Below are 14,227 nucleotides of genomic sequence, written 5' to 3'. Positions count from 1 at the left end.
GTAAGGTATACTAAAACTAAGCAGTATCCTATGGAATAATGTGAACCTGAAGCATTGGATGATTATGCCTTGATCAGAACAACAAGGATGAATCGAGGTTCTAGGGCTATCAGAACACAATTCAGCATTTCTGAACTCTGAGAATAGCTCAGGATGGCCACACTGTAAATGAAAGATCAAAAACTTCTCTGTTAAAGCCAGAAATCAAAATCTTCGAGTGTTGGCTTTTCCTGATTTCCAGGCATTTACTTCCCTTAAGGAATAGGTCTAATGTAGACAGTAATCAACTATCCTTTCCATTGAGAATAGCTCAGTGGAACTAACATCTGCATCTGGTGCATGTAATGGTTGTTGTTCAATGTAACTCCTAGTATGGGTTCTTCTTTTTTTTTCTGTTGCCAATTGATAATGCTCTTCAACAAATACCTTAAAGTTTGCAATACTGATCCATGTAGAATATGGTGCATGTTCTGGTTAAAAATTGAATGGTGCTATCACAAGATTTAGGATTTACAACAAGTATTACCTATGATTCGGTTATTTGGTACTGCAGCAATTTTTTACATTTACTAAGTCTTTATCACTCAGATAATTAAATGTCATATATTAATTATTTCCTCCCATTTGGATATTGTAAAAACTCAGAAACCTGGATTGCTATGTAGTGACTGAGAAAGGGACGGGACTAAATGAAGTTTAGTTTAAAACAATCTGGTGGACAGCAAGGTTGCCAGTCTAGTGAACACACAGGAACTATCCCCCTGTTGTTTGTTCTTTTTACACCAATGGTTACATACAAACAAAAAACCCCACGGGCTGTGTTCCTAGAAAGAACACAGTGCTTGACATGAACAGTAAAACCCTAAGACTTAGCTGTGCCATTCCTATAAAAACGGTGATCTCCCCGCCCATGCAGCTTCCATGAAATATGTATGAACGCTGCACCAGCAGTACGAAAGTAGTTGCATCTTTGACTTTCATTTCTGTTTTGAATTTCCTTGAGGCCCAATGCAGAAATGATAGTCCCTCTAGAAGACATGAATTGTATATCCTTTATGTTAATTCTTCTCAGAAATCCTTGTAATAACGTTCAGGATGTTGGCACCACATAACTCATTATGCTGACTTCATTGTGCTTACAGTGCTGCCATAAAAATTCTTACTCCTACACACACTAATGCTTTAAAAAATACAATTATTTTAATCTACACTGAATAACTTGTTCAGAGATGTCTTTCAGACAAAACCAATTTTCACCCTAGTTTGTCTTTCTTAATAAATAATAATTGACTAATTTTTTTTTTCTCCAAAAGTAAGTAAAGATCTTTATTTTCAATCATTCTGCTTCTCACACACCAAGATTAATGCAATGAATGCAATGGAACAGTCTTCTATTTCTCAAGTTAATAAACAGTTCAAATATCTGATTGCACGGCACACGACTAGACAAAGCCCTTAAAAGGTTCACTTGTATCAGCCTTGGAAAACTGCCCATTTTTGTTACCAATAAAACCACAGGTAAATTAATAGGAAAATAATTTGAAAATTCAACTGAAGGAAAAAATAGGAATGTTTAGTGAGGAAACATACAAAAAAATGAAACAAAAGTGAACACAGTGCTTTGCTGTATAGTGAGACAGACAGTGGAAAGGTGATAAATTTTATACAAAAAATTAGAATTTCCATTAAATTTGACAATTTTGGACTGAAAAAGGTATTTCTAAAGGTGATTTTTTTCTCCCGTAATATTTTATCTAATTTATTTGCTCTTGAAATAAATATCACATGAAGATAATACTGGCTAACTTTAAAAAACTACTGTTTACCCTTGCACCACACCCAAAACACACACACACAAGCATAATGTATCTCGCTGCTTCCCTTTTCAGTGCGAGTCCTGATGGAGCACCCAGATGATCCATTTTCTACCCTCCTCCTCCACCTCCTTGCTCTGCTGTGCCTCCAGACCCTCCTGCTCAGATTCCTCCCATTGCAGTGGTCAACACCAGTGAGCCACCTCAGCCCATCCTCTCTCCCCTCACCCCAGTGGTCACAGACTAAGCTTCCCTGCTGCCAGAGGGACTTCTATGCCATGAAGTCACTCCACGAGAATACCAGTGCTCTACAGGCAACTAACATATTCTCAAAAAGTAATAATATCCACGTCTGGTTTTATTTTTTAACTCTCATTTTCTTCTTTAGATAATTCAGAAAAGTTATTTGTTAATTTATAAATTTCATAATTCTCTACTATATTTGCACTGAGGACTTGGAAAAATGCATCATAAGCATTCAGATGGTTGAAAACAAAAGATCCTCATGTCAATGGACAGCTAATTTTCATAGGAAATGAATAAACTACATTTATATAAACCATGAGAAGTTCACTGGGTGGTGCACAACCTCTTCACAGATATCTGCCTTTAGACTAAGAACAATTTGCAGAGGTCACACAAGAACACAAATTTTGAGAAACATTAAAGTGATTAGAAATAGAGAATTTACTTCTAAATGCAATCATTGACTAAAGAAATGCAGTTCAAAACTTCAGATTTCTGAGAATATTAATTTGTCATATTCAGCAAAGTTTTAAACTTGGGTTCAAATTCAACAACATGAGTAGCATGATACCAAAAACTAGTTTTGAAGAGGTTATGTACGGGCTTTATTTTGCCTAATTAATTCCGCTGATTGAGGGCCTCCCACCTACCTGGATTTCTGAAAGACTGACCCCAATTTACAAATTGGTTTTACTGATTCTAAGCAGAGGTTGGACTTATAAAACTTTCAGGGATAAGCATATAACTTGTGAAAGAACGAATCTTGAGGTCTGTAAATCACATTATAAAAAATACCTGTCACTCCTAATACAACATAAATATCTTTTTTTATCCCAATCCAACTTTACAAAAGTGCCTGCAGCTTTTATCATTGATAAAGTGGTTGATGAAGCCTGCATAGTTAAGAAATATTTTCTAAATGGCTTGATAAGTAAAATGCAATAACATAAGCTGTAAAAACAGATGGGCATTTGTATTTGCAAAATCAACAATATCAACTAAATAAAATACTATTCTGCTTAATTTAGTACATTTAGTAATGCTTTTGGTTCAGAGTCTACCATGTTGCTATAAATTATCTTCTTTCATTACACATAACTAGGTTTGTTGGTTCTCTTATTAACAATGATACAGTGAGATTGTTACAGAATGTGTAGCATAATTTTGCACTGTGTGTCAATCCAGAAGAATGAACAAATGCTTCAATGGACTGTGACATCCATTGCTACCACACTTCATTAATCTGCTGTATTTTTATTTTTTTTTAAACAAACCCTATCTAAATAAAAGCTTGGTAAAATTAACATCAGCTAAAAGATAATATTGATTCATGCAGTGTACCTACAGGAATCTGTTGGCAATTTAATACCATATATAGTCTCTTTTGGTATGAGCTGTACATCAGCGTGTCTTCTGTCTTCCTGTTCTTAATCAAATATTGCTTGTTTATTCCAAAGGCACAGGAGATTTGAATGTTACAGGGGTTGTCTTTTTACTTCCCTAAGCAGCAGTACAGAATCATTTTTCCTGAATATTCATTATAGCCTTGGGCTAGATGGAGCTTTTAATCCTAACTACTCATTGCCAATGGGTAGATATACTAGAGGAAAAACAACCATTCACCTTTTTTTCTAAATGATCACATGATAAGCTTAACTACAACCATAACTATAAGACCTCAGAAATTAAAGCAGCAAGTTGTCTACTGATTGCATTTGGCATCAGTAATGAGATGAATCCCCTGGCCTATCACCCCCAAGGCAGATACATCCTGCATATTTAAAAAGGAGCATGAAAATGCTGTGCATGGAGTAGGTCACCTCTCCTTGTGTTTCATGGAAAGAAACAAAACCATGATGAGATTACCACATAAATGTCTGGCTGCAGATTTTTGGAAATGTTTATTGTGACCTGTTTTCAATGTTCTTGCAGGGTTCTCATTTTTACACTATCCCGTTACTGCACAATATTTACACCGTATCCAGAACACCTCTCTGAGGTAAGAAAGCGCTATTATACTCGTTCAATAAATGGAGAGAGGAAAGTCAGATAGCCTGAGGTGCACCTCCTACAACTCACCTTGCTTTGGTGCCCAGTTTTCACTAAATCATTTGCATAAGGCCCCAAAAAGGTTTGTCTGGCAGAAACTGCACTTGATTCTTTGGAATACCATAGATAATTGGAATAATTTGGAATAACTGTGAGACACTCTCCCCAGTAACAACAGAAATATTTTTCATACTTGAATTTAAATAGTTTTTCAGACTACTTGAGTAATGCAAAAGATAGAAATATAACTACTTTAGGGTAACAAACATGTGTTTCCTAACTATGCAAATAGTCCTCAGGAAGCACATACGTGTGAGAGCGTGTACATATGTGTGTGTGCACATATAAAGAATACAAATGTCAGTCTGAAAGATGTCATAAAAATAAACTTGTTCCCCCAAAACCTTAATAAGAAAGGTTACCACTAAGTAGAGCACATTAGCTGATCTTGTCTAATTAGTGCCACATAAAATGGACCATAAATAATGGTAGCAGTTCTGTCTCACTGAGAACAGGACAAGGACTTGTGCAGTTGTGGAAAGTATGAAAACATAACTTTTCTCAGACAAAATGCTGACTTTACATATGTATGAAGGCTTTCTTACATAGGACTACCGGATTTATCATCACAGGTCACACCGATGATTTGTGCAAACCCATTATCCTGACTGTGCTGGGAAGTTCTAGATGGCACAAAGAGTGTTGCAAGATTCATTAAGACTTTGTGGGTAAACTCCTCAAACTTCATCTATCACTGATTAAAATGACCTAAACAAAGAGTTGCAGAAATTAAAATACTTTATTGTATTTAACGCAAGCGTAAGTCTCATCTGCCTCATACATAAAAGTCTTTGATGGCCACATACCTATTCTCATATATATCTCTTGCCAATGAGTTTTATAGCTAAATCATGCATTATTTCAGCATGTTTGCAATTTTAAATACTGACAGTAAGTTACAGAGGACTTATTTTGTCTTTTTATTAACAGACATGGGATTCCTTATATTACAGTTAGTAGGCAAGTTGCATCGAGAGTCCCTCATCGTTGCATTCTTCTCATGGCAGATTTTCTTTCTAAACTGGCTCTTCAGAAAGATTTTGTATCCCCTTATACCTATTATCATTAGAGGAATTTTTCATATGAAAAAATGTTTTACAGTTAACTTCCTCATTCTGAACAGTAGATAAATTTTCCAAGGATGAGAAAAGGAGAGAGTTCCTTAAAATATGAAGAAAAAGTAAAAGTAGGGGAATTCCAGTTTAAAAGATCGCAAATCAGTATCTTTAGCTTTCACCACTTTTTTTTAATATATATATATATATTACTATTGATCTTTTCCACAGTTCTTTTCTCCCTCCTCCTATGAGAGGCCCAACCCTGTCTTCATAAAACTGCCTCTCTCTAAACCTACACAAAATTTCCACAGTACCTAAATACAGAATTGCAGTCAATCAGTATAGCAAAAGAGTCACCATTGCAGAATCTCATGGTTAATTTTACTGTCTTCTTACTGTCTTCTTAGGTTGTGCATTTGTCCCATTTCAAACTTAATTAAAGCTAACAATTCTTTTAAAGCCTGTCAAAAAAAGGGAAGGATTTCCCAGGATGGAAGACGAATAACTCTCCACTTCTCATCTGGAGTAAAAAATTCTTCCTCATTTCTCAGGAAATTTGACAGCTTTTGGTCAACATCTATTGACCGCAGCTGTCAAGAAGAAAGAAATGAGGCAGTTTAACCTAAGGCAGGAATAACAGTTTTCACAGTTGTATGTGAAGCTATCCACATATATTAGGAAAAATTAAAAAAAAATGCCCAAATTACTTCAGAGGCTTTGGGTTAGCCTGGTCAGTCTCACAAAAATGTAGCTGCTGGTTGAGAGTTTATATCCTTCTGGCAAGAATCCATGATATGATGTGATGTGAAACCAATGTCACAAAATAAACTTTTAGAGATAACGGCGGTATGGGAATTCACGACCCTTTTGCAGTTGCATTGTTTTTTTGCATGAGATCCTAGGTATACTAGTTGAGCCAAAACAAACAAACAGAAAAACCCCAAATTTCAAAAGCTCATTAAATATCTTCAATAAAATGGTACAGAAAAATCCTATTCAGGATAAAAATTCAAAAACATCCAAAAATGGATAATTTCATATTTTGTTCCAGTAGGATAAAAATGTTTCATTCCAGTTTAGGCCTTCAGCTTTTTTTGATTAACTTGTACTTTGAAACAAGAGGTCTTTTCAATATGAAGGGATGTTGTAGAGGGTTTTTCTGGGGGAAGAACTGCTAAAAGATCAGAGATTCAGATGAGAAAAATGAAGCAAATTTCACATAGTTACCATTTAACTAAACTACCATAGCAACAATACGCACTGAGACTACTGCTCACTGGTTTAATTCAAGGACATATTTATTTTTTACTCTCTTACATACTCTAAAATGCTCCTTTACTTAAGAAAGTCTTTTAAAACAAGTCTACTGGGTAAATTAAGACATTTATGTTGTTTCTACATAGTAAAATGTTCTCTTTATAATTTGAACAAAACCTGTAATATTTTTAAACTGAAAAGATATCTTATTTAACTAAACAAGTCCTACTAGTGAAACAAGCACATTTTTGCTTACAAAATACTGCAGATTAAGATGCAGAAGTATAGCTTTGAAAATATAGTTTTTATATTCTTTCTTTTGCCTATAGTCTTTTCACTCAGACAAAAACATTACCACTTGAGACAATGTAAAGACTGTATTTTTATCCTGTATTTTAATTTGATTTAAAAAAATATTTATAGAGAGTAATGACTCCCAACTCATAGATGTTTTCATCAAAGTAAAAATCTAAGCAAGAGCTGGGAGACTTGATTCAATTTCCCCCCCACCGCCGTGGTAAGTTGTAAGACCTAAAAAACTCCTGCCACCTAGCTCCATTCTTAGATACTTGGATTTTATTAATTTATAGTAAAGCTGCAAGAATGTTGTCACGATTTGATCAGTTGCTCTTCTGATCAGTCACTCAAAGTTCCACTTGGGGGAGCCTAATTGAGATTCTCCTTTTCTTTCAGTGATACCAATGTGTCACTGGACAAAATCAAGTCACTCTGGATTAGGTCCAGGCTTTGGTCATGGCTGAGCTGAGAAGTCAAAGCTCTGAGACCCTGTCTATACTGAGAGAGATAACAATGGGTATTGAGAAAAGTCAGCATGAGATTGTGACACTACTGTGGTTGCTATTTCTCAAAGGAGTCACAGGTTCTTCTCAGGCTACTTTGAAAAACTGGAAGAACAAACTGGTGCAAATAAAAGAACAGAACTATAAATTTAAATGTGTTCAACCAAATAATCCTGAAAAGACACATAAAAGGTTTTTACAGAATCAGAATTTCAATTTTAGCAGACCCCCATTTCCCTCTTCTGTCTTACTCTCCTTTGGTATCAAAATAACTATTTCTCCCTACTTCAGCTCTACAATTAGAACCTTTGAAAGATGTTAAAAGCACAAGAAAAATAGCCTTTGATCACCTCAGTCTATTCCAAATAAAAAAAAAGAACAATAAGTTGTTGCAGCGTTTCTTTATTGTACTACACTACTGGACCTGCACAAATGAACGATGCTTAACAGTACGTCAAAACACAGACAAAAAACCACCCCCAAACAAAAAGAACCCGCTCCAACAGGTATTAACATATCACATCTAAAAGCTGTCAATTTTAACACAGGTCAGTATCCAGTCTCAAGAACACATTTATCAAAGTGCTGTGTTGATGATCCACTTTGGACACCTTATTAGCAGCATGGCACTCCTATATCCCTTCTTTGATAATGTCACACCTCATGACTGAAAACCAATGTGCAGACAAGGTCAAAAATGAGCTGTAGATTTTTGATTGACCAGTAAACAAAAGTACAAAACATATATTTGCGTTGGGAGTTAGAACAACAATTAGAGTAATGTCAAGATCAAGCACAACTTAAAAGGTTGGTGGCTGCCTTTAGTCAGCTTTGTAATTACTCCTTTTCAGATCACAGAAACGCTTTTTGTTTTCTCCCCAGCACTACAAGGAAACAATTGAATTTATTTTGAAAACTGATTCTCTGTGTAGGTGGTCAAACCATAATATTTTTCCTTGTTCCGAATGTTTGGGTTTTGTTTCACTTACTTTCAATTTAAAAATGTTAATCTAAGCACCCAGAAGAAACATCACTCTTAGAAAACTTTCTACTGTTAAAATTAACTTTAAGGCTTTTTATATATGTTTATAGTTATCTTGCATGATAGGAAAAATTCTTTTGTTTCATTGAGATATGTCAGTTAAAACTGTAGCAATCACACAATTTATAGCTATTGATTTTAATGCAATATTAAGAGAGTCAGACGATTTTTTTTGGTTGTCAGAATAAACATTAGTAGTAGTTGCCTGAAAGTGTGATGCACAGATTGGCAGTTCAAATTAACAAATTATTTGTTCCAGAACCAATTGGGCTTAAACATTTTAAGTGAAAAATGTGAAACTGCACATTTACCTAATATAAACTTCTTAGACATCCTAACTGGAAAGATTTATTTATCAACAGCATTGGTATATGTGAAGTGTTGACTAATAAAAATGCCTTTTTACCCCTGACAGACAAAAATATTTTATCTTGGTTGTTTCTAACCAACCAAACTAATGTTTCTTGTAGCACTGTGAAAAAGTGGTATGCAGCATGATTAAACAATATTTCAGCTCTTTAGTTCATGCAGAGGTCACCTGCTAGAAGGCATAAAGATTTGATTAGGTTTACGTCATACATGAAATATTCTAAAGGGAAGCACAGAACCCAAACATATGAGAACTACAGCTACAAATAGCATTCTCTTGTGGTCAGGTAGGCAAGCCCTGTCCTTTCCTATAATAATGAGGCAGAAGATACTAAATAGTTGAGGAAATCATAAACCTTTGAAACAACCTAATTAGGGAATGTAAAACCTATGCTCTGAGAAGAATTTGCTATTCAGTTTTTAAATGATCATCAAATGGTCTTGTATTGAGATTTGTCCTACTGTAAAGAGCAAGATTCCCAGCAAACTGTCTAACTTTACCAGGAGCTGAGGCAAAATGTAAAAAAAGTATGACATTAGTCCTGAAAATTCTTGTGTCGGTAGTGAAGAGACTAGTTAACACACTGTTAATTAACTTTATCAAACAGTGGGATAAAACTGAAATCATAGAAAGAAAAAGCTATTAATGTGCACTGTGTGAATAACTTTTATTGTACACCAAGATAAACAACCTTAAAATATTTTATCTTACCTCAACACTTACTTGTTGGTGATCATTTCCTTTCCAATAAATCCTGTTTACCAGATACCATCGTTATGAAAAACTGCAATAACTTTATGCTGCAACCACATATCCAAAGGCAATCCACAGGGTCTGGACATTTAACCACAGAAATATGCTTGCCCGAGTTTTCTACAATTCCCTTTTCTGAAAAGTTCTCAGGGCATTAAATACAATTTCAAAAACAAGTATAGGTTGCCATTTGGTTTAAAAAAAATAATGGTTTTGTCTCTTTACAGGAACCACTCACTATATGCTTCATTGTAGTTAGACTACTGAAGTCTTATTAAAATAGCCAAGATCTTTTTGTTTCCTTTTTAAACAGTGGCAGGTCAGTGATATTTTGGTCAAACTAATCTTCATTGTGACACCTGTCAAACATAATGTGAATTTCAGCAGAAATGTGAGACTAAAAATAAAGGTATCCTCAAATCGCTTTCATGTCTTCATGATTTCCAAGGAAAGAGAATCACCTTTACATTTTCTAATGCATTATATTATATTTTCTAAATATATTCCGCAGAGAATGCTTTCCATACATAAATATAAGTCACCACACATAAACAGTATTTAAAATCTTATTAACAGCCATAGCATGTCATTAAAAAATTTCAGCAAGTTGGTAGTGCTGTTAACATTACTGTCCTATTTATAATCCCTTTTTATTTTCCATTTTGTCTTTTGAGTAATTCAATTAAAAATCCTTCAAAGCAATAAAAGTGGATTAAATGTTGTCAAACCACAATATAAAATTACAGAATAGTGTTCTGAGGATGAATTTATTAAACTTTGGATCTTAATTCATTTCTTCTTGAGTGTATGAAAGAAGAATTCTTAAGACAAAACACCAATTAACTGTCATGATTCATTATTAAGTATTGTCTTTTTTTACATACTACAAAAAATTGAATATATGAGGACATAAAGGACACATGGAAGAAATCCATTTAAATCACAACATTTAATCACACCTGAATCTTGCAAGGGCAACAGAAAAGAAAATGAATCCTCAGGTACCAGAGGAAGGTGACCATAAAGTCATCAAGCTTTTCCTGCACAGATTTCCAGTGAAATAGCTCATGAATCAACTGTTACTTTGGAAGCAACTCAGCAAAGGGTTTAGTTTATGAGGAAAGTTTTAAAGAAGGAATGAATGGAAAAGGAAAAGAAACAGACACATCTGAAAGTAGGGAAGGTGAAAAAAGTAATCCAAAGAGGTTAAACAACAAAACCGAATTATCATAAAGTACCATGTTTGACCATGACCAGTGTGGGACCAGGAACCTAAGTCCACAAAATACATCTCCTGGCCTGCAAAAGAGCGTGCTTAGATCTACATTTGCAGGAGTTGGAGGAGGCAATCAGCAGCATCCTTGAACACCCCAGATTCCCTCCCAGCAAAACAACACCCAGCATAGCACATCTCTGCACACACAGAGTAACAGCATCACTGCCTGAACCAAGGAATCCTTGTTCCCGAAGAGCTTGCGACTGAATTTCTTGCCTCTGCCTGAGTTTTTCCCTCAGCTGAACTACCAAGGTTCCTATTCATATCCATATCCATTAGTTGGGCAGCTGACAATTTCTCTCCCCTACCTAGCTGCCTAGTTTTATGAAACTTGTATACAGTATATTTGAAAGAGTTTTGACTCTGAGAAACGTGACTGAAACAGGTCATTGGGTTGAAATATGCCCCAAAGCAACAGAGGGCAGTGCCAGACAAAAGACACTGAGATCAGCTAGCACTTAAATTCTTACAATCCAGCCAAAATGGATGAAAGTGGCCAATGGAAGAGAACAAGACTAAATCATGAAACTTCACTGCAAACACCAACACAAACGTCACTTTAAGTATACTGGTTTACACTGGATTTTGGGTGCTAATGTTCCGTGTTCCATAGCCCAGTGTAGCTGTACTTGGCATTAATTCACTACAATAACTGATAAAGAAGAGAGAGAACTGATACTGCCTGCAGGACTCAGTGAATTATACTTAACCAGCATATTATTGTAGGCTGATAGTAGAATGTCACATGAACACAGATATAATCAAATTCTGTTTGGGGCACCATTTATTTAAAATACTTCAAGCTCCTTGCTGGCAGAGCAACAACGAATTAGCATGCTATGCTGCGCACTTCAATTAAAAAGCAGCCTCATCTTTCCTATTTCCAAGGTACAGCAGAGTAAATCTAATTGTGCCATGCAGCCAGCTCTCATCTTTGCAGAGTAACCAGGGCTTTGGGGTTTTTTTGCTTTTTGTTTTTGACAGATTTGTCATCTTCTGAATGAGGCAATGTAGGCTTTTATGAAACGTGCCTCCTAATTGCAGGCAATAAACATAAACTCAGCCAGCAGCAGAGGCTGTAGCAACTATAGCTGAAGTAAAATGAAAATAAAGGTAAGTAAAGAACCACAAAACAAATTCATTTTACATATGATCTGAATAGTTAAACCACCAGGATCTGGATTTCAGTGCTCACAAGAGACATACACATTCCGCTTTCAATATCAATTAAAAAACCCCAAACCTAGAACTTAAATGCTGAGATAAGCAAAGATTTTTTTATATTTTGAAGGTTAGAAGGTATGGCAAATCAATAAGAAATACTTATATGCCAGGATGTTTTTAACTTTTAAAATATTTGCTTACAGTATAAAGAATCTCTGTTCTTGAACTTAGGCTGAGATCTTTGAATATGAGATTTGTTGCTTTTGACTTCAGATCTCCTTGTTCATACTGATTACCTCACCCTAAGTGAATAGGTAAATCCTTGTGCTTCCTTTTGTCCACTACTCATTTCCTACTCCTGATACAAGCAATGCAGTACCTTTGGGTAGGAATTGAACAGGGTGAACCCACAGAACCACAGATATGGACTGCAGGAGGGCAGTTTGGCCAGGCTCCCACTCTGAGTGGGACTAGCACCAACACCAGTGAGGTGTGGCCGTGGTTTTGCCTGTCTGAGCCCTAAAAGCTCCAGGGATGGAAAGTACACGGGTCACCACACAACATGTTCCTGAACTCCATCACCTTCTTGCAGAATTTTTTCATAAGACACAACTTGAAATACTCAGTCTGGAATTTGCCTCTTGCTATATCATCTGACATGACAGAGAATTATCTTTCCCTCTTTGTAGCTACTCTTGTAGCATTTTTGTCACCATCTTTTGTCACTGCAGCTGTAGGCTGCTCTTTTATTCCATCCATTGTTTTTTACTCTCCACTAGGCCAAGGATACTGGTGATAATGTCACTGATACTAATAGTGACAATAACACTGATATTTTTGAAGGCTTTGAGTATCAATCATCCTAATTGATCTTATTTTAATGTTTCTAGGGATATACACATTACAGTTATTAGACCTGGGGTTTCATCTGGACAACAAAGAATGACACAAAATGTAGCAGAAATGCAAAGGAAAACCCAGATTACCGACTCAATTTAACTATTTATTCATTCTTGGCAGAGCAGCTGGAGAGACTGGCTGACTTTTGGACCAAAAAAAAAAAGGCAAAAACCTTAAATTTGTTGATTTCACATGACAGAAATAATTCTGAATATTCAATGCCACCTCTTAGAAGGACAAGTAAAAAAAAAATTAAAACACCTTTGCCTGGTTTCCAGTGAAGGACGAAAGTACACCACAAATACAACACCAGAAGTTAAACACTGAAATGTGAGTGCTACCATCTCATAGGTTTGATTTATTATTTTCATAATTTTATGCTAAAATTACTACAGTAATGAACTATAATGGGAAAGCTGTCATTTTCAAAAATCTGCTGTTCATCATGTTGTCTTTATGTTTACTATTAAATGTTTTGTACACATAGGTTATCTGATTCAAAGAAACCTTGTGTGTTAATGCTGTTACAGATAATAATGGAAATTCTATTACAATTTTTCATGATATCCCCTTTTATACAGTTGCAGATTGTTACAAAAGAATACAAACCTTAACTTTATTATCATTAATCAGCATTAGTAAATATAATTGACATTTTATACAGAACCAGCTTTAAGTAACTTATTGGCAGCAATACAGATGCCTCTTAATATTACCCTCTGGCTAGCTATGCTGTTTGGGCGCCAGAGTGTCTGCACTAATGACTTGGAATTAAAATCAAATAAAAGCTGAGAACTGTAATTCAGCATAAAACAAACAACTATGCTTAGTACCAATCTTTATATATATAATTTGGATATATCTGGAATTTTTTAAATTTGCAGATGGTATAAAACAGTGGAAGTGTTTGAGACTAGACAACAAAATAGGATAGAGAACACGAATCTGATGTTCCCAGATTTGTACACTTACCCTTAGGCACACCATAGGAATTGGAATGAGGAGAAAAAGTAGACAGTGTAATTAACCTTTCCTTGCCATTTTTTTTTAAACAACAACAAAAAGGCAGAACATTTTAGACAATATAAATAGTAAAAGTACACATTTTTCTGCCCTTATTTTTCATCTCAGCAATTTCTGTAGTTTCCTGAGGATTTAATGTGCTTAGGCATGAAAGGCACCTAATCCTTAAAAAAATTTCCTATGAAGACATGGATTATGTTATCAAAAAGATTTAAGAAAACCTGCTTCACTGTACAACCGGGAAAGCTGCTCTGCCTCTCAAAGCCTCATGCCCTGACTTCCAGATATCAAGTAGTGTTTTTTTTCCAGAGCATATATGAGCCCTCTCTTCCCCACACCACCCATGTATGACCTATTTGACTTCAGCTCTGGGAAAAAAAAAATTAATAAATTAGGAGTAAAGCCAAAATACTTT

The 14,227-nt window shown here is 35.3% G+C and overlaps 1 protein-coding gene across 2 annotated transcripts in view; it reads right to left on the bottom strand.

The window, feature by feature from the left end:
* Positions 1-14,227, bottom strand: part of DPYD (dihydropyrimidine dehydrogenase) — a 338,238-nt gene that overhangs the window by 90,900 nt on the left and 233,111 nt on the right. The gene's annotated exons all lie outside the window — the stretch shown is intronic.

Source organism: Pipra filicauda, unplaced genomic scaffold (genome assembly GCF_003945595.2).
Source record: "Pipra filicauda isolate LSUMZ 115617 unplaced genomic scaffold, ASM394559v2 scaffold135_size2527700_pilon, whole genome shotgun sequence".
Classification (NCBI taxonomy): Eukaryota; Metazoa; Chordata; class Aves; order Passeriformes; family Pipridae; genus Pipra; species Pipra filicauda.
The sequence above is the reverse complement of the archived record's forward strand: the minus strand, read 5'-3'. Positions and strand labels throughout refer to the sequence as shown.